Genomic DNA, 21,083 nt, shown 5'->3' with positions numbered 1-21,083 from the left:
TAGTCCTGCCCATCACAGGATGCCACTGCAATCTTTGTCAAGTCTGTGCACCTTAAAAATGTCAAAAGAGTTTGAATAAGCCATTAATGTCCTTGAAGAGCCATCTACTTGTAATTACGCAACAAGATGTTGTAAAAGGTCCGCAGAGCACTTACCAGCCGAGGGTTTTCTTGGTGATCATACTTCAAACAAGTGATGGCCACCTCATCCAAGCTTCTACTGATGCCTACTCCACCCTGCCAAAGAAATCACTGTAGCTTGCATCCACATTTCTTCGAAGATAAGGGAAAGAAGCAAATGAAGAAAAATAGCTCACTTGAACAGGCATTCCAGGGGGTTTATTCACAGCAATAATGGCTTCGTCCTGCTCAAAGTGCAAGTGGAAAGTGAAAAGCCTAAAGCGAATTGACACACATCTAGTAACCAACAGAAATGCATAAGCATCTGAACCTTATGCAACACAAGGCCACGAACAAAATTCACTTCTTCTGAATTTCAACGCCACTCTTGCTTCTTTGAAGGCAACTCTTTAACAGTGATTGGAAGATAGATTCGATCTCCCAAGTTGATCGAGTCTTTAGCTGCCACCTTCCATTATCGTCCAATATTAGAGAGACTGATCATCCGTTTCATCATGTCGTGATAGAAAGTGTAGCATCTAAAAAGAAAGAATTAGTTAATGCATCAAGCAAAAACCTTACCCTTTTAAGACGACAATCCACTGTTTCAGCACTAACGTCTGAGAGATTACCCTCTGAGAACTCTCTTCGGACCTACAGCAAGCAAACCACGAAGTGATCAAGCCTCTATCACTATAGCCTCAGTTTCTAGCAAGTGAAACATCCGGCTCATTATCACTGACATTCGACCCAAATCATCGACCAAGCTACCAAATTCCAATACTTCTAATAGTACAAATCAAAAACAGTTCCGCAACACAGTTAAATGACCTCCTGTTTGGAATTATACAACACAAGATGAACGTTAAATTTGAACTGGGATACCCTCAAGACATAAAAGCAGTATCCCAAAGCACAAAGTTCATCAACAAATACTCCAAATCAAGAATCACGCGTTAATGATGCTCCAAATCAACAATCACAAGGCATATGAACTTATCGCGGCTTTAGCAGGACAACACGATGGACCCCAACAACTCTTCGTTTGCGACATTCACCAAAATGGACGAGGTAGCGATCCGCCATCGATGGAGCGAGGAGACTTTAGCTTTGACGAGGGTACAAGGAGGGTTCATCGACGGAGATGGCATGATCAGTCTGAGACTAAGCCGTCATTTTGCTGGGTTCGGACAATTTTTCAAGCAACAAATGAAAGTCTTAGTACATTTTTATGGAAAGTACTTATTAATATGTACTTGGAAGTTTTATCATTTTTTTAAATAAAAACTTAAATCAATATTATTTCAAATAAGAGTCAAATCTCGTGGGTCTGCTAAATATTCCGACTTGTCAATGGCATTTTCATCCATTGATAATTTTAACTTACATTTTAATTAAATTAAATTAAAAATTAAAAAAACTAAATTTTGTATAAAAACTATTTCGCCTGTGGCGCCCTCATCTCGAGTCGGTAGCCATTGTCAATGTCCCATCACCGGATGGGACGGTGGTTAAGGTAGAGGGCCTGAGTTTTTTTTTTTTTTTAATTTTCTTAAGTTTTAGTTTTTTTTCCTTAAGTATGTCTTTTCATGGATTTTTTGGCATTTTTCACCTAATTTAATTAAAATTTTGTGTAAAAATTAGGATTCAAATCAAAACGACGCCGTTTTAATGTTTTAGTTAACCTCAACGCCACATAGGACGCCACATTAAGACAATTTAATCATTAGGCCAATTGTCTCGTGGCGGATGCGTAGTGAATATAATTATTTCCTTTCAAAAGGAAAATTTCCGAGTAAACGGTTATGTCCTGCAAATCCCTCTTGAAAAATAGAATAAATGCAACGAAAATCTTAAAACTTATCAGTTAAATATGGTTGCATCTTAAAACTTTCAAAATGTGCAATAAATGAAAAGAAACCTAACACAAAAACATTTGAGTTCTTAAACTTTCAAAAAGTGCTATAAAGTCTTAAAACTTATTGTAAAAGTGAAATTGACTTCTTAAACTTTCAAAGATGTAGTCAAGTCTTAAAACTTGTAAACTTGGTGTAACAAAGCCCTAAAACGTGTTAGAATTTTTCATTTTTCAAGTTCAACGGGATTAATAAAAGGGCTTAATTGCACAAACTTGCCAAGTTTTAGGACTTAATTGTACTTTCGTGATAAGTTTTAGCGAAAATTTCAAATAATGGCCTAAAGTACCCTCATTTCTCAAATAAGGGCTTGGAGTAGAATTTGTTTAAATAAAGGCCTAAGTGCTTTCATTTTCTCAAATAAGAGCCTAAAGCAAACTTCATTTCAAATAAGAGCATAAAGTTATTGTATTAATCTACAAAAAAAAGAGCCTAACCTCAAGGGCATTTTTGTTCTTGATTTTTTTTTATTTTTCTGCTTTCTCTTTCCTTTTTCCGATAGCCGGTCTCAAGAGATGGCCGGCTACCCGAGATGCTTGGAGAGAGCCGAGCTATGCTACCCTCCAAAGCCATTAGCGAGGGTCGGCCTTGCCAAGGCAATTCTCACCAGCCGTAGCCTGTAGGCAAGGTTGGCCTTCACTAGATCCGGCCCGAGATGCTTGGAGAGAGCCAAGCTATGCTGCCCTTGAAAGCCACTAGCGAGGGCCGGCCTCGCCAAGGCAATGCTCACCAGCTGCACGCAAGGTTGGCCTTCACTAGATCTGGCCGAGGGTCGCCTCGCCCACGGCTAGCGAGGACTTGAGAGAGGCGACCCTTGTTGAGGACTCGATTTTGTGTAAAAATCAGGTTCTTTCACGAATTTTGTTCAATTTAATTAACGAAAAATGCTGATGTGATTTTTTTTTAACATTCGATTCACGTTGTCAGCAAATTGGGTCTTAACGAGTAACATCACATTTCGTGTGGAGGAGTTCTTGGTCACTAAAATCTTAGTGGATGGTAGTAACGGGCTTCGAATTTTCTTGCGGTACGAAATAACTAGTTCTCGATATGGAAGTCCAATAAGAGGTGGGCGCCCTTCTGACAATGTTAAGAACTAGAAGGATCGCTAATGCTGATCAACCCCATTCCCTATTCATAGGTAACACTTACACTTACGAAAAAACTAAATTACCCACTTAATCCAATATTTAGTTCCTAGACTGTATATCAATGGCTATTTGGATACTTGCTATGTTTATATAATTTGATCTCATATTTCAACAATTAGGCCCGTTTGTTTACACTTAAGCTAAAAAAATATTTTTTTTACTTTCTCATCCAAATTAATAATATTATTGAAAAATCAAAAGTACATGATAGATTTATATTTGAATTTATGTGTCCATATTTAAATAAAATTTTCAAGAGTCACGAGCTTCAAAAAGGTTGAATCGGGCGAAACACAAGATTATTTTTTGTCATAAAAAAAAAAGGATAAAATGGCGCTCTTTTTTTTCAACTGCATTATTACAAATTTTCATTCTCTCGCGCTCTTCATTAAAAATAGGCACTTCTAACCAAGATAGGAAATTTAGTTTTTAATATTATAATTAAAAAGCACATCTTTAATATTACGCGACCTATATTTCCTCTTGGGAAATGCTTCCCTAACAGTATTGTCGGGAACAATATAATTTCAACTGTAGATCCACACACCACCATCGTGTGATCAGAAATAATTGTCAGTAAAGTCAGAATGTCGGGCTAGCAGCTTCTTTTCCTATTCTCTCTGAATTTAGCAATAAATGATTAATAGTCAATATTTTGTACACCCATTTTTGCATGAAGAAACAATCTCTTTGAACATAGGTGTTCCTTCGAATTTTGAAGTAAATGGTTTTGTTGTTACTAAATGTTTTTTTCATGCCATTTGTAATCCCTCTTCTTCCTCCAATTAAAAATATTGAACGAGAACATTAATTTTGAGCTATGTCTATAATACCAGTTCTCCAGCACCTTTCATTTACATGTGACACAAAAACTTCACTTGTTTTGGGAAAAATGAATAATTAAGAATTTTTTTATAGGTCTGATCTATTGTATTGCTTAAAATAATTAGTTAACATAAAATATTTTCATTATTAACAATAATTTTCTTATAAGTATTTTCATGAATAACGAAAATATTTTTCATTAACTTATTTTTATGAGAAATATAAGTGATCAATTTTATGAAATATTTTTCACTTCATGCATATTTCATAATATAAATGGAGCTGAAGTCATTACTAATACTCCTAAAAAGATGATGCATACAATTAGTCTGACAAAAATAGAAAGAAAGATAAGGATTGCGATACCTATAATTAAAGTTGACTGATGACACCTTGTGTTCTTTTCGCCTGTGGCTCAACTTTTAGGATTGAGATGGAGTCGATTGACTCGAAAAGTCATCGGCAACAAAGGCAATTCCCAAAGTTAAAAAGGAGAAGAAGAAGAAGAAAGAAGCAATTAAAAAAACATGAAAATAAAATAAATCCGTATAACCACTCGATAATTATGTACTTAAAACATAATTAAGGAGAACCATAAAGGCAAAGTACACTGTGACAATTTGAGTAGCTCACGTCGGACGTGAGCTTCAATGCTCTATAGCTCTCAATTGATCAAACAACAAACATTTTGAAAAAAAAAAACACGTGCGGTACTTCAACAACAATCTGACTGAGTTCTCATCTATGAACCCCTACATGTCTTGAGTCCAATCAAGTGAACCTCATGCGAGATCCACCTAATCCACAGATCTAGATGTACCAATGGCCTGTATACCCTCTGGCGACTCTAGGGAATGGCTGGCCGCAGCTATTTGTGTCCTGCATCGGGGCTCGGATGGTTCTCGTTGCTTCGACCTGCGAGCCATTGAGCCTTGTACCTGTGCCCAGGACTGCCAGGGCTTGGGCCCGAGTCATTGATCGTCATTCCAAATGGCGATTTCTTTTCAGGGATTCAATCCTTGCTTACCAAAGCACGGGAAAACCCCGCACCCTCCAATGGCCTAATGGCTTCTGTCTTGAAGATCACCGAGCCCAGCAATAGGAGAGGAAGAAGAAGAGCTGCTAAACCAGGAGACTGCGGATTTTTAGCCATTTTTTGGTAGGATTATGCACTACACATTGCATGGAGAGATTGATCTCCTTGATGCTAATTTATACTAAAGCCCTAAAGTGGGTATCACTTTGGAAAGTAGCTGATGACTTTTGGAAATGGAGGCTAGTTCTTGGACATCCACGTGGTGCAATTCTGAGTTGCTGCTTCCCTTTCCTTTTTGGGGTCAATGAAGTTGCCACAATGAGAAAGGTTTGGTACATTTGAAAAGAATGTACCTGAGGAATTCCCCACTTTCCTTTTTTCCGTTCTCGAAATCATCACTAAGTTCCAACTTCAAGGATACGGAGGAGGAAAGTTTGAGAGTGCATGAATATGGGTGTCAACTTGCTCTTGGGGCATCGCTTTTGCATGATGTGACCGATCATGGTTAGGATTTTGCTCCATCTCCACTCCTCCCATGACTTGTGAGTCAATCGAATGATGTTGCTAGATCTATATTGGGTAGTTTAATGAGCCAACTAACTTATCTGGCCACTTATTGTCCGTCGTATTATTTGGTAAACTCATATAGTATATAACTTTTAATATCTCTAGTATTACTAAAAAAAAATGCATGCATTTTAACATCTTCGTTTGGTTTATTATTTCCAATGTTATTGATTCTATACTCATGGCCTTTACCATAATATCACATCAATTTCGGTATCGAGTCTGATCGTGAAACTTGAGTATGGAAGATGTTCAAATGAACGAGCTGTAAATGTTCAAAGTAATTGTCTATATGCCAATAATTGCCCTTCTTTTTCCTTTTGTTTATATTCTAGAGGCAAGAGTGCAGAGGTCCGACAACTTGGAAGGCCATGCTTTTCCATATCAAATATAAGAAGTTGAATTTCATCTAACGGAAAAGTGAAAGAAGTAAAGATATGGGCTAGAACTTAGTGGGCAAATGTGAGTCATGTGGTAAAACTTTACCATGTATCTTACCACATTGTGCCACGTGGCGAACACATAAGCAAACATTCTCTAAACTTTGGCTTTGATGGATTAATAAGTACAAAAACAAGATCATAATGACGCTTAAGAGAGAATTGTATAAATTCTGTATATTTTTGTATTTGTCAAATAAAGAGTACATGAGTCTATTTATAGATTTTATTTATGACTTTTATGGTAACATGATAAACATAATATCAATTTGATCAATCAAGGGAAACATATGCATAATCCAAATATAATATTGAAAATTAAAGGAAATATCATAATTATCTCTAACATATCCTTAAACTCAAGGTGACTTAGAAGACGTCAACTCAAGTTTGAAATTCTTTTTTTGAAAGAAGCTGGTTCGCTATGCTAAAAAGAATACTGGCTGACTTGTGTTGGCTAGATTGATGTGGCTGTTGTGTGTTGTCATGGATACTATCCAAGCTTCGGGACAGGAGGGTCTTGTGGCTACTGGGTCGGCTATGCAATAAGAGAGTATCATGGCTGCTATGCACTTGGGTATGCAATTGGACATCTTGCACTAAGTACACTCAAAATTTCCTTAGAGTCGTCTAACTCCCATACCAAAATAAGAAATAAAGTGAGAGAGAATTTTGTGTAATTTTTGTATATTTTTATATGTAAAAAATGAAGAGTGCCTTAGTCAGGTTGTATTAATCATTAGTAAGAGTGAGCAATACAGATCGACCGGTTCGGTCTTGCTCCCGGAGGCACCGGTCTGGTTTTAGTTTAATAAAATTGAAATCAATGATTTTCGGTCCAATTTCCGGTTCCAAGAGGGAACCAGACTGCTCGGACTAGATCGATTATTTTTATTTATTAGAAGTAAACCTAGCAACCCATCGATTATTTATTTATTTCTTAAATGCAAACCTAATTTCAGTTGATATATTAAAATTAAATTCCATGTTGCTCACATCTACTAATAATCCACTGTTTCCAGGGTAAGACTTGATCGGGTTGGGGAACGGATCACCCCTAGTCATTAGATGACCATTGAAGTAATAAGTATTTTAGACCATATTAGTTTTTCTAATTGAATGAGAAGCAAATTAAACGACTTTCTCTTGGAGATCATAACCAAAGTCCAATAGCACCTCTTGGTGGTGCACTACAACATGGAGCATCATGTTGGAACCCAATGTCACATAATATGTAGTTGAAATTTTCGTTGGAAAAAAACCTTTGAAGATCATAAATTATGATTTATAACATATCAGTTGCTTGCACGCTTTGCATCCTTTTTTTTCTGTCACTTTCAGAAGTCAAATCCTCATTGTCCAAAAGTTCAGAGTGCCTAAACTGAGAATAGGCCTTTTACTTGGGCGGTGGGGATCTACTTTATGTTACAATCGCTAGTGAACTCTTATGACCTACTTTTTACTCAAGAAAAGAAGTCAAAGATATCAAGAAGATGGCTATATCTCTACAGTCAAATTCCTTCCCAGATTCATGGAACCAATGCCTCGGAGTCCGAACTTCTTTACTTGACGGTCCACCAAAGAAGACAAGCATTCCAGTGGAAGTAATGCCAATGACTTCTTCCTGGATTGACCAATAATGTTCCTATTGGGAATCCACGAATCAGAAGCCCGGTCGGAGGAGGAAAATATAGTTCTTTTTATTAGGTTGTGATTCATATTCCTATCGACAGAAAAGTATGAGGGCTTCGCTTCCCGGTGAGCGGGCGGGAGTCCAATAGCAGCACTCCTTGAACACCAGATGACTTTTATAGTTCAAATACATATATTTTATTAATAGTTTATGTTTGAGTTCAAGAATATCTATTGCTGTATATATTCTTTTTTGCTTGTAATTAAGAGATATAATGGAGAGATGACAAGTGTTAGTTATAGTGAAATCATTTACTGGATATAACTCTAATTTAAGAGTAAATCTAGATAAATCTTTGTGTTTCGATTTCTCTTTCTCGCTTTTACGCTCTAATTCGTTTTAATTGTGCTCCAAATTCTAATACATTTCTTATTTAATTTGTGTCCATGATGACGAGCACAAAAATTCGGTGAGACGACGGAGGGAGTGTTCTACGTGGCTCTGTCACTATGGTCTCTATTTGATGCTGAGCTCAATCTGAATTGCTAGAGTAGACTTTACGTCAGTGGGTCCGTTGCACCTATGCTATTCTCCCAGTATTTCTTGAAAAAGCTATTTGTCTGTGATTCGTTTTCGTAGTCAACGAAATACACAGCAGCCCCACGACATAAGTGAGTAACCTAAATAGAGGGGTGTGGGCCGCTGGCCACAGATAATTTCTAAGTCCCTTGAATGGGAAGTTAAAAGCCTCAATCTTCAGGGGTTGACACAGTTACTTAAGCCGTCGGGGATCTTTCTTTTCAACGTAAGAATTGAAGGCCTACATGATTGAATCTCGGACAACTGCGCGCAAATTGTCCTGCATTTGGGACTCTTGTGGAGGCTAAACTCAATCGGTCCATGAGTACAATTTGCAAAATATTCTAGAAGCCTTTCTAGTAGTCGGGTTTTTGCGCTAGTACCCGTACATAATTTAAGAAAAGGAAAAGAGGAAGTTAAGGCCTAGGTGTTATGGGACTGACCTCGTAAATCACCTTGCTTTAGTAAGACAAAAAGAGCTCAAGAACCCTCAAGCATGTGAGATTGCCTTCGCTTTAGTCACGAGATTAAGTTCTTTCGACGTCGTGTCGGCACGCGTATGCACCAAAATGAAGAGTGAGCATCTTAGTATACCTACAAAGAGCAATCCGACATTGGTGATAGGTCCATAATGATAGATAGAGACTGCATCAGACCAGAATTGTTGTTCAATCTTCCACGAAACAATGCAACTGTACTAGACGTGCATGGCCTCCACCCAATCTATAATGGAACTCTGCCCGTTGAATGTCTAATGGAATAGTAAAGTTAGGTAACAAATTTTGGCCCAAAAATATAATAATAAGTTAGGTAACAAATCACCCATGATTCTAGTAGCTCAAAGTCAAGGTTGATTTGACAGTTCTAAAGGTTTAAAGAAGACCTCTGATGACCGAGACAACGTCGTATTGTAGGGCATAGGTCAATGGGGGTGGCGCGTCTTGCCCCCTTCCTCACCCTTTTTTTTTTGTTGGTTACTCTCGGAACACAATATTCTCAATAATTGCTTCTATCAAGTTTTAGGAATTTCCTTTCACTTTATGACAAGAAATTCTTCAGAAGGGTCCACAAAAACACGATAAAAGGTCACATTAGTAATTTAGGATAAAGTCTTGGGAAAATTGTCCAAAAAAAGTTTTAAATCTATTGTACGGCGGGCAATTCAGTTCTAAGTCAATTTAGTCCTAAACTTTTTAATGAATTGCTAATATAGTCATTTTAGCTAATTTTAGTCAAAAATCATTAACGCGGCGATCCAATAGTGCTAGCTGTATTTTGTGGCACGACCAATGCTAATATGGATGATTTATAAATTTTTCAAAAAAATTTCTAGATTTTTTTTATTATTTGGTTGATTTTTTTTCTTTTATTTTTTCCCTTCACAGGGCCGTTGTGGCTGCCGAGCCCAAGGTGAGAGTTGTGAAGCCCTCACCAACCGTGGGAGATGGAAGCGTCCCTCGCCCGGGCTCTTGCTAGCCACAACGAGGGCGGGTGAGGGCTTGCAACACCCTCTCCATAGTGAGGGTGCGTGACGACTTAGATCCATGATTCAATGGAAGGCAACAATCTTAATGAAGGAGAGAGAGAGAGAGAGAGAGAGAGAGAGAGAGAGAGAGAGAGAGAGAGAGAGAGAGAGAGAGAGAGAGAGAGAGAGAGAGAGAGAGAGAGAGAGAGAGAGAGAGAGAGAGAGGTCATTAGCAAGTCATTTTTAAACATGAAATTTCAGATCTTGAAAACTGCACGTTCTCATGAAAGTGTCAAAAAAAGTAAAAAATACCCCAATGCATAGGAGATGACGCTATTAAATTGAGCTTTTGTATTGTGCTACAAATCGAGAACCGGTTTTATATACATCTAAATCAAATAACCGTAACTTTAAAATCAACCGGACAAAAAAAAAAAAAAAAAATTAACGCTCGAACTTATTAATCTGTAAATTGTTCTTTCATTTGCACGTGCATTTTTTGTTATTTCCATAATAATTGGGACACTTAATAATAAGATTATCTCAATCTATGATTTTGCCAACCTTTTGGGGAAAACTCCCAATAAGATCAACTTTACCGGTGCATTGTGACATCCCGAAATTTTGAGATCTGTAAGAAAATAAAATCGATGGATTTTAGTCTAGAATTTCGGTCCAGTGAATAATATGGGATTTCTGAGATTTAAGGGACAATGGTTGGGCGCAATTGTAATTGGTTTGAAAAGGGATTTGGATAATACAATAGTGTCGGTCATAGGAAATCATGCCTAGATAGTCTAACCATCGAAATAAAGTATCGAGACCATTCGCACCCGAGCCTAGTCCTGGCTGAACTTTAGAAGTGAATTTATCATTTTGCCCTTAAAGGTAAATTTACTATTTTGCCATTTTGCCTTGAAATGACCATTCTATCCCTTTGCAAAATTACCATTTTACCTTTGATGCTAAATTACCAAAGTACCCTCAATCATTTGTGCCAAATGACTAACCTACCCTTACTTGTGAAATTACTAAATTGCCCCTGGATATTATTTATAAAAGATGAAACTCATTGATATGGATTTGACTTGTGGGCCCCACCTTTTTCTGCTTTTCCAAGTTGGCTGTGACCCTCTCTTTCTCTCCTCTCTTCCCCTCCAATTTTCGTGAAAGCCAGCCCGAGCTCCCTCCCTCTCTCTCTCTCTCTCTCTCTCTCTCTCTCTCTCTCTCTCTCTCTCTCTCTCTCTCTCGTTTTTTTTGCACGTGCCCTAGAAGAAATTGCTCGTTTAAGCTCGTCCGAAGGGCGAATTAAGTTCCGTTTTCTCCTACACAACCCTAATATCAAGGGCTATTTGGATATAAGGGTTCATTGTCCAGAAAATTGATAGAATTTCGTGGATCCGAGCTGGACGAGACCGGGTCGGTGGAGATCCAATTTGTTTGGCGTTAATTCAAGTTTCACCGTTCATCGTTCGTTGCCGCGCCACCGTGGGCTATCATTGCCAAGCCACACGCCACCCCCAAGCTCAAGTTGCCAACCGCCGTGCCGAACCGAGAGGCCGAGAGCTGTCAAGGATCGCCGTTGTCACGCTCGAGTCATCGTCACCAACCGTTATTTGTGAGTTAACCCCTAAACTCTGATTGTGATGTTAATTACGTTTAGGGATAGATTATTTTATGTTAATTGTGAGTTAGTTTAGTTAATGATTGTTGGGTTAAGTTAATTGACCACGGTTGGGTTAGTTGAATGCGGTCCGGTTAGTCAACCCTGGTCGATTAAAGTAACCGTAGTTACTTTTCGTTAACATAGTTACTTTTTGTTAACCGCAGTTACTTTTAGTTAACTGTAGTTACTTTTGTTTACCATAGTTACTTTTTTTTAACCATGGTTCGGTTAGTTAACCTTAGTCGATAAGCTATCAAAATTTTGGGCGATAAGCTATTGAGATATGGGCAATAAGCTATCGAGGTTTTGACGATAAGCTGCCGAGGTTTTGACGATAACCCGCCAAGGTTTTGACGATAAACTATTGATTTATTATTTTACTAATGTTATTTTGTTCCATTGCGCATGAAAGTTGTGATCGGTGTTCCGGTTGTGAGCCTTAATTTGTGTGTGGTTGAATGCCATGTTGAGTACTGTATAATATGTGAACTAAGGCGGGGTAAGGCGACACGTGTTTGATGGTTGACCGTTGAGTTGCGCCCGATCATGTGGTAGCTAGAGCGTTGCGAGAGTCGCACGCTATTGATCTGTTATCAACATTGACCTATATCTTTAGGCCGCCCTAAGCGAATCAGCACCCTACTCGGACTTAAGTATTGACTCACAGAGATTTTATATCTCACCTATTGTTGTTAACCATTTTTCGGGCCTTTAACCGTAGAAAGCTGAAAGTGGACGTGGATCCTTTTTTGAGTTAACACGGGTAGCGTTAACCCCAACCTAAATTTGGTATTTTTTAGGGTTGTAGAAAGTAGCCTTGAAGTGGGGCTTGCGTGTACAAATATACTTCCCGGGGTTAACGATATAAATAAAATTATCTTTTGCTACTGTTGATTGTTAGTTACCTACTTATTGTCCCTATTGCTTTTAATATTGTCCGGGGAAGTAGCACGTTATGCATGCACTTAATCAAAGATAAAAAAAAAAATGAATGGGTCGGTGATGCGTTACGGGACGTCATAACTTAACAACCGCATAGAGATGTGACGTGTTTGAAGGGTGCGGGCGTGACATGCATGGTGAGCAAGGGAGTAATTCTAGAGATATATATATATATATATATATATATATATATCATCCTGGTGTGTACGAAGAGAGGACTATTTTCTTTGCACACACATATATCTTCATCAATCAAATAGCGGTAAATTTAAGATCAACAGTGGAGATTATTTATTAGTTAATTTTGTTATCAATTTTGACATTAAAATATATGTTATAGCATAATCGAGCTACTTGGAGAAACACTAAACAAGTCATAAATTATTGCAATTGTGCCAATTTAGTCCTAAATTTTATTTTCTACCGATTCGGTGCTAAAATTTTTGCAATTGTGTCATTTCAGTCCATCCGGCCAAGTTTGGTCGGGCGACATTGACGTGGATGCACGTCGGCACCGGCCATCCCGATGCGTGCATGAGGCAAGCAAATACGTTTTAAGTGATTTTGGAAGGAATAATAGATCGATAAGAGCTTTTAGGATGGGTGTGGAAAGATGAACGAGAATAAGGATAAGATACAATTAGATCATGGCCTAAAGGCACGCCACGAGCCAATAGTCTAGATTGGGATTTGGGACGGAAGCTCACTACTAAGGTTTAAAGGAAAACCACCAACCAAGGCTAAAAGGGACTAAAAGGCTTTTGGTTCACCATCGAGGAAGAATCCAATTTCCAAGGTAAAAGAAAGCGAAATAAAGCAAATTCAACTCAAGAGAGGAATTCTCATTCATTCACCAAACCCACCCTTACAATGGAGAATACTCCTATATAAATAGAGAGACTAGGCCAAAGGTAATAGAAAAAGGAAATAAAACACAAATTTTGTTCACTAGCCTCATCATGCTAATAACAACCTTAAAAGCTCTACTAATATCAAAGAAAATGACTCAAATCAGCCTCTCATTAATATGCCTTTGATTTGCCATCAAATCAGCATGTAATCAAGCAAGATATGGCTTGAAATCAGCAATCAATCACATCTTGAATATGTCACAGAATTAGCAATCAATCATATCTTGAATATGACTTTGAATCTTCAATCAATCTGGTTAGAAATCATTCCGGTGAATAACCATGAATTCCACAATCAATCTGCAAAGCAATCTTATTTCTAAGGGAAATAATCGAAACTTTATAATCGACAATCTTAGTCGATAGTTTTCATGACGACATGGGAATCATTGACAACATAATCGGATGCTCTGCATCACATCCGGAGACATAATATTTTATTTATTTTTATCTTTATTATTTATTATTTTTTTCTTCTTCTTCTTCCTTCTGCAGGTCGCTAACAAAAGAAAATAAAAAAAAAAGAATAAGGAAAAAATAGTAAAAAAAATTAAATTATTATGTCGTCGGATGGCCGACACTGCCCGGTCAAAATTAGTTGGATAGACTAAACTGTCACAATTGCACAAGGTCTATGATTGAATCGGTAAAAAAAAAAAAAACTTAGGACTAAATTGGCATAATTACGATAGGTTTATAACTTTTTTTGGTAATTTTCCCTCGAGCCACTTAATGATATGATCTTATCAATCCGTCATTTAGCCAATCTTTTAGGGGACTTTCTCTTTTCAATATTTTCGGAATTTTTCCCAACAAGATCAGTCATCCCTTGAGACATCAAGAAGAAGAGATCAACATATGCTGGGGGAAGGTGAGCAAGAGTGGAATTTAATGTTATAACGATTCATTTGGTATTCGCTTATGTGACATCATCTCAAACAGCGTAATTTGTATATGTTGAATTTACTCCATAAATTGAAAGCCCAGTTCTTTGGAGGAAAAGTTGAATTTGATTAGAAGATGACCAGATGTGAGCCATTCTCAGGCCACTTATGTTCTCCATATTCGATCCCCAACTCCTTCGATTGCATCTAGAAAACTAATGGAGTTTCTTCTTAAGTTAATTACCAAAAACGTTCTGAAGTTATTGTACGATAGCCATTTCTGTCCAAAACCTTTCAATTGTATCAATTTTTATTGGTCAATTTTTTTTTGCCAATTTAGTGTTAGACTTTTTGACAATTTGGCAATGTAATCATTTGGGCCAATTTTAGTAAAAAAGTCGTTGAAGTAGATGTCGATTGTCCTATGTGGCACGGTTAATGACAGCGCTATGTGGCACGATTAGTAACAGCATGGATAATTTTTGTTATTTTTTAAAATTATTTTTGATTTGTTTATTTTATTTTTTTTATGAAAAAATAAAAAATTATTCACGTTTGTATCGGCCGTGCCATGTAAGACGATCGACGTCGACATTAGTAATTTTCGGCCAAAATTGACCGAAAGGACTACATTGAAAAACAGTCAAAATATTTGAGACTAAATTGATGCAATTAACGGGTTTTGAACTGAATTGACTGCCGTATAATAGATTATGAGACTTTGTAATTTCCTGTTTCATCTTAGTGCAATGTCCAAATTACAGTTTTAGAACATTGGAACATGCACAAGTTCAAGTTCAAGTTCATCATTATTTTAGTTTGTTTTACTGGAGTAATAAATATATCTAGGGTCACACTTAATTGTCCAAAGTTTGAACTGGTCATGGCTTCCAACATGATCATTCTTATGTTCTATTGTGCTTTTATTCAATTATATTTAGTTGACAATTCGACATTTCTTTGACGAGATCAAGATTAGAATGAGTGTTAATTTGCAAATTTTAAGTTTGTTGAGATTTCGTCTTATGCTTTAATTATGCAATATGATATTAAATATTCCAAGTAATCAGTCTATTTTTTTGGATAAGTATATCAGAAGTCCTAAAATTTATCGAGAGAATGTAATTGAATCCTTAAATTTTTCAAAAAGTGCATTCAAGTTATCCTGTTAACTCCATCCAATTGGCCTATCGAAAAATGCCAACGTGACCGTTAAGCACGAACTTATGCCGGATCGACGTTGTTTTCGTCTGAGTATAAATTTTTGCCTCAAGCCTTAACTAAACCCTAATTGAGACAAAACGTAAAAATGCTAAAAAAAACAAAGCAAAGGCAATATGATATTAAATATTCCAAGTAATTAGTCTATTTTTTTGGATAAGTATATCAGAAGTCCTAAAATTTATCGAGAGAATGTAATTGAATCCTTAAATTTTTCAAAAAGTGTAATCAAGTTATCTTGTTAACTCCATCTAATTTGCCTATCGAAAAATGCCAACATGACCGTTAAGCATGAACTTATGCCGGATCGACGCTGTTTTCGTCTGAGTATAAATTTTTGCCTCAAGCCTTAACTAAACCCTAATTGAGACAAAACGTAAAAATGCTAAAAAAAACAAAGCAAAGGTAATGAAATACGATCAGAAATTGCTTGGTGTCGTAAGGGCGCCAGCCTGATTATTCTTGCATTGTTCAAAAGTTGGCCCTTAATGGTTCCAAAGTTAATGAATAACACCAATTTCTATCCCCGATACACATTGGCAAATTTGGTTCTTTATTATTCAGCAAGGTTCGGGAGTCTGCAAATGGAAATTATCCTCTTCCACAGAAGAAGAGTTTCCAAGAATTTATTCAAGAGCTGGACATGCAATGCATTAACTGTGCAAGCAAAGACCATGAGCTGAAGCTGTTTCTATGAATTGCAAACAGAGGTCTCATTTCATAATCTCGAGTCTCAGGAGAACGGCGGGATTGGTGAAGTGGTTAGAGCAAAGATAGGAATTCGTAAGTTCGCAGCCGGACGAGCTAAAGGTGGGGAAGGGAGGAGGGGAGGCCGGCGGCGGTGGGCGGCAGCCGCATTAAGGCCTCCTAGTCACCGGCGTACATCCAGCGACCCTCACTGGAGGCCGACAGCGACCACCACCTTTGACTCGGCAGTGGGCACATCTGCTCATACAGATAGAGGGAACCCACAAAGGGCTGCGGCCGTCGTTGGCCTTGCCATTGGTGGGCCGCGTCCCTCGACTAGATGCGAGGTTCGTACCCATACCTAGATTGAGGCGAGGCTGTGGCCCTCCCGGCAAGTTTGTTGCAAGGGAGGGACCCTCGGTGTAAATTTTCCCACCGCGGCCGCCACCCTCGTCCGTATTGGAAATTAATATGCATGCACGTATCGGGGAAGTACATAACACTATTTATTGTCACTAGAAAATAATCATACACTGATCAACCCACTGTATCATCTTTACATTTAAAGCTATTGAATTACAATTCAAATATGGACTTACTTGATTGTAATAAAGCGACAATCAACAACTTGCCTTTGTAGGGATAACTTCACCGAAGGATCGGTAACATATGCCTTTGAAGGGACAACTTCACTGAAGGATTTATAACGTGTAACCAGCAACTTCAACCTGAGATGTGAGAAACGGCTAAATGAATATCTTTAAAGCAATTAGTTCCCGCTAACTGTGCTAAGTGGCTTCATAAACCATACTTCTCAAATACAATACCTCGAATAATATTTGTATTAGCACTATATGAATAAGATTCTATCTAGCTTTTCTCGAAACCGACACACTTAAAGAACAGCTACTAGAGAACTAGAGAGGAGTTCTTCGAAGGCTACTTTGAGTTCTACCACTGGATTAGACACGTCACCAATGTTGAGCCATTAAACACCAACAATTACAACAGTCCAGATATGCAGCACGATCTCTCACTGCAAAAACTCGATGTCGCAAACAACTATCATGGTTAGTAATGAACTTGAAGAAGACGATAAAGTCAAAGAGTAATATGTTGCCGGAATACTTCAAGATGTTCTTTCTTCTTGGGAAAAAGTATAAAAATGGTCCTAAATCTTTTACATTTGTGCTGATTCAATACTAAAATTTTCAATTATAATAATTGAGTCCTAAATCTTTTGACGATTTGACAATGTAATCCATCTAGCTAATTTTGATAGACAATAATTAACATAGTTGCGACTATCCTACTTGGCACGGCTAGCGTTGACGTGAGCAAAGTTTATATATTTAGTTTAATTACTTTTTTTTTTTAATTTTTTTAATTTTTTCTTCTTTTCTTTCATTTATTTTTTTTTCCCAATTGTGGGCTGATAAGGTCATCGGCCGATCTTTGCGGGCCACAGGCAAGGGCCTCTGTGCTTTCGTCGACCATCCCTCGCCCAAATTTGGGAGAAGGCTACGGCCCTCACCTAAGATGCTCACTTGTTGGCTAGTGAGGGCCGCCACGCCCTTGCTTGGATCTTGGGAAGGGCATTGAGGCTCTCACCGGACCAGGTGAGGGTTGCTGGCCCTTGCTAACCCAAGTGTTGTAAAAAAAAAAAATAGATTAAGAAAATTATAAAAATTACAAAGAAATTATAAAATTTGTCTGCTTCAATATTGGCCGTCCCGTCGTGCCACATAGGACGGTCATTGTTTATGTTAGTGATTTTCAACCAAATTGATTGGATGGACTAAATTATAAATTGTTAAAAGGATTAGAACTCAATTGATACAATTGAAAGATTTAGGATTGAATTGGCACAAGTACAATATATTTACTACTTTATTGGTATTTTTTCCTTTTTTTTAATCCGTTTTTTCCCTAGTTTTAAAATTTTTGTACCTTTTTCTTTTAAAAATCAATTTTTTTCTGATGCGGCTTTTGGTGAGTTTTACATTGAGCAAGTACCACATCAGCACCACGTGTCTTAAAAAAAGTAACATAAAAAGGCATGTCATCATTTTTATTAGCCAAATTGAACGGGAATAAAGAAAAGACTTAATTGCACTAATTTAACAAATTTTATGATATGATCGAACTTTTTAAATGTTTTAGGATTCCATTGGACCCTCACGACAAGTTTTAAGACCTTTAGATATAAATACATAGACGTTACACATCATCAAGTACTTTGCTTGGCTAATAAGAGCAGAATTCTACGTGCCTACGTGGGGTCAAAAGCTTAGAAGCCTCACATTTACTTTGTTTGCCTCTCTCTCTCTCTCTCTCTCTCGTTTTTTCTTGGTCATTCATGGAGATAGAGAAGAGAATGGTCCCAACTCATGGACCCCAGAAGTAAATATGCACTTGCCCACTGGTTTTCCTATTTTAGCAATTTGCTACACAATGATTATTGTTGATGTAATATATATGATAGGTTGAAAAATCAATTTTTGCTCAGAAACAGAAATAGAAAAATCAATTTTTGTTCATGAGCAAAAAAAAAAAAAATCAACTTCTGGCCAGAAGTTATTTTTAGAGTAGAAGTATTGCCATGCATACCCATGCCTAGTCGTTTTCCTGTTTAAGCAATTGCTACACAATTCCTATTTATCATTGTTGATGTAACATATACGATAGGTTAAAAAGTTAATTAACTATCCAAATCAATGGAAATGGATTGTCGATTGTTCAAAGAAAATTAAGAAGCTTGTATATCTTAAATTGATCTGACAAAGATTCAGCAAAGTAGCAAGTAGAGAAATTTCCAATCAAGAAATTATTTCGTCAAGAAACTATTAAAATAATCGTGAAACTTAAATCAACACAACTCATATGATGACCTAATTGCTGACTGAAAAGTTCTCCTTTATGCCGTACATTCGTGCACGAAGATTCTCAATTATGCGCCAACTTTCTAACTTAGCTTTGTTAAAGAGTTTGTAACGTGAATGTGGAAGTAGGAAGAACAGATGAAGGCTATTTCCATGTAAACAAGAGAGCACCGATATGAGTATCATTTAAAGGCATGGGCTCTCAAGCGGTCATTACTTATCGAATAAATCGGTTAGATTTGGTCTTGGGCTCGACTTGTCTCAAGAAGTTTTTTCTTTTTCCATAATTTCGGAATTTAGGAAATGTTGTGATTAAACAATTTTGAAATTTTCTTATTGATATATGATGGAAGTTAATTGTTCTGTCCAATTCGAGAGGGATTAAGCTAGGTTGACCGTCCCACCAATTCTGATGGTGGGAAGGTCAAATTTGGACCACAAATTTCTCTTGGTGAAACCGGATCATTTGCTGATCTGATTTCATTAGTTTGACCGCCTACTTTTTTTTTATAAATCGTTTAGAAGACAAAATTATAAGACGTGGAATTTTGACTGACAAGCCTATCATGCGAATATGTGGTGCGTATATGCTAGACGTGGACTTTTGGGTGACAAGCATCTCACGCAAATATGTGGTGTGTACATGTTAGACGTGAACTTCTAACCGACAAGCACATCACATGGATATATGGTGTGTACATGTCGGATGTGGATTTCATATAATGCGGATATATGATGCGTACATGTCAGACGTGGACTTTTGGGTGATAAGCATATTACACGGATATATATGTGCATACACATAGACATAAACTTTTGATCGACAAGCATATCACGCGGATATTTGATGCACATTGTTCCGTCATTTTTATCTTCAATTGTGTGGGCCCTCTTATAATTTTGTATTTTAATTTTAGCTTACTAGTAGAGAACTAGAGAGGAGCTCTTCGAATGCTACTTCGAGTTCTACCATTGGACTAAGGAGATATGTCTATTCATAGACTGGAAAAACAGCTACAGTGAATCGAAAGGATGTGAACTCAAAAGTTATGTCAGTTATGCTCACATAAGTTGAGTCATTGACTCATGTCGGTTACGCTCACATAATTAAAATCCTAAAGGCTGAAACTGCAGCGGAACGAAAAGTCACATGAATTGAAAGGACACATCACCAATGTTGAGCCATTAAACACTTACAATCACAGCAGTCCAGATATGCACTACGATCTCTCACTGCAAAAACTCCATGTCGCAAAACAACTATCATGGTTAGTAATGAACTCGAAGAAAACGATAAAGTCGAAGAGTAAAAAGTTTTTGGAATAGTTCGAGATGTTCTTTCTTCTTGGAAAAAGTACAAAAAAAAAATTTCTAAATCTTTTGCACACATGTCAATTTAGAGTTAAAACTTTTAATTTTAACAATTGTGTCCTAAATTTTTTCTCGATTTGTCAATGACTATCTAACCAATTTTGGCTGAAAATCATTCGAATGGACATGACCATTCTTATTTGGCATAGTTAGTGCTGACGTGAGCAATGTTTATTTTTTTTAGTTTAACTACTTTTTTTTTAAAAAATCCTTTCCTTTTTCCTGTTTTCTTTTCTCTTTTCTTTCTTCTATTTTTTCCCAACTGTGAGCCGACAGGGTCATCGGCAGACCACAAGCAAGGTTTGGGCAAGGGCCTCAGTGTTTTCATCGGCCATCCCTTGCCCATATCTAGGAGAGGGCTGCAGCCCTCACTTGAGACGCGCGCTTGTTGGTCAGTTACGCCCATGGCGCTCTTCCTTGGATCTTGGGAACGGCTCGGAGACTCTCACCAGACCATGCGAGGGTCATTGTTCGTGTTAATATCAGTCATGCGGTCGTGTCACATAGGACAATTGGTATTTATGTTAGTGATTTTTTGCCAAAATTGTTTTGATGGACTAAATTATAAATCATCAAAAGATTTAGGACTCAATTGATACAATTGAAAGATTTATGACTAAATTGACATTGATGCAATAGATTTGAGACTATTTTGGCACTTTTCCTTTTTTTTTCCTTTAATACTCTTTTTCTTTTTCCTAAGTTTAATTTTTTTTCTTTTCTTTTAAATTTCCCTGATGCGGCTTTTGGTGAGCACCACATTGAGCAAGTATCACATCGGCACCACC

General features: G+C 37.3%; 1 long non-coding RNA gene across 2 annotated transcripts; it reads right to left on the bottom strand.

Annotated features, from left to right (window-relative positions):
• Positions 1-15: 15 nt before the first annotated feature.
• On the bottom strand, positions 16-842 carry LOC125315061. Of its 2 annotated transcripts, XR_007198437.1 has the most exons (4): positions 702-842; positions 317-588; positions 156-226; positions 16-51 (listed from the first exon to the last, which is right to left on the bottom strand). It is a non-coding gene; the product is annotated as an uncharacterized LOC125315061 (long non-coding RNA). The 2 variants fall into 2 exon arrangements; XR_007198436.1 differs by lacking the exons at positions 16-51; positions 156-226 and having other exon boundaries at positions 238-364; positions 451-588.
• Positions 843-21,083: the final 20,241 nt, after the last annotated feature.

Source organism: Rhodamnia argentea, chromosome 5 (assembly GCF_020921035.1).
Source record: "Rhodamnia argentea isolate NSW1041297 chromosome 5, ASM2092103v1, whole genome shotgun sequence".
Classification (NCBI taxonomy): Eukaryota; Viridiplantae; Streptophyta; class Magnoliopsida; order Myrtales; family Myrtaceae; genus Rhodamnia; species Rhodamnia argentea.
Note: the sequence above shows the minus strand (reverse complement) of the source record. Positions and strands in the feature narration are given on the sequence as shown.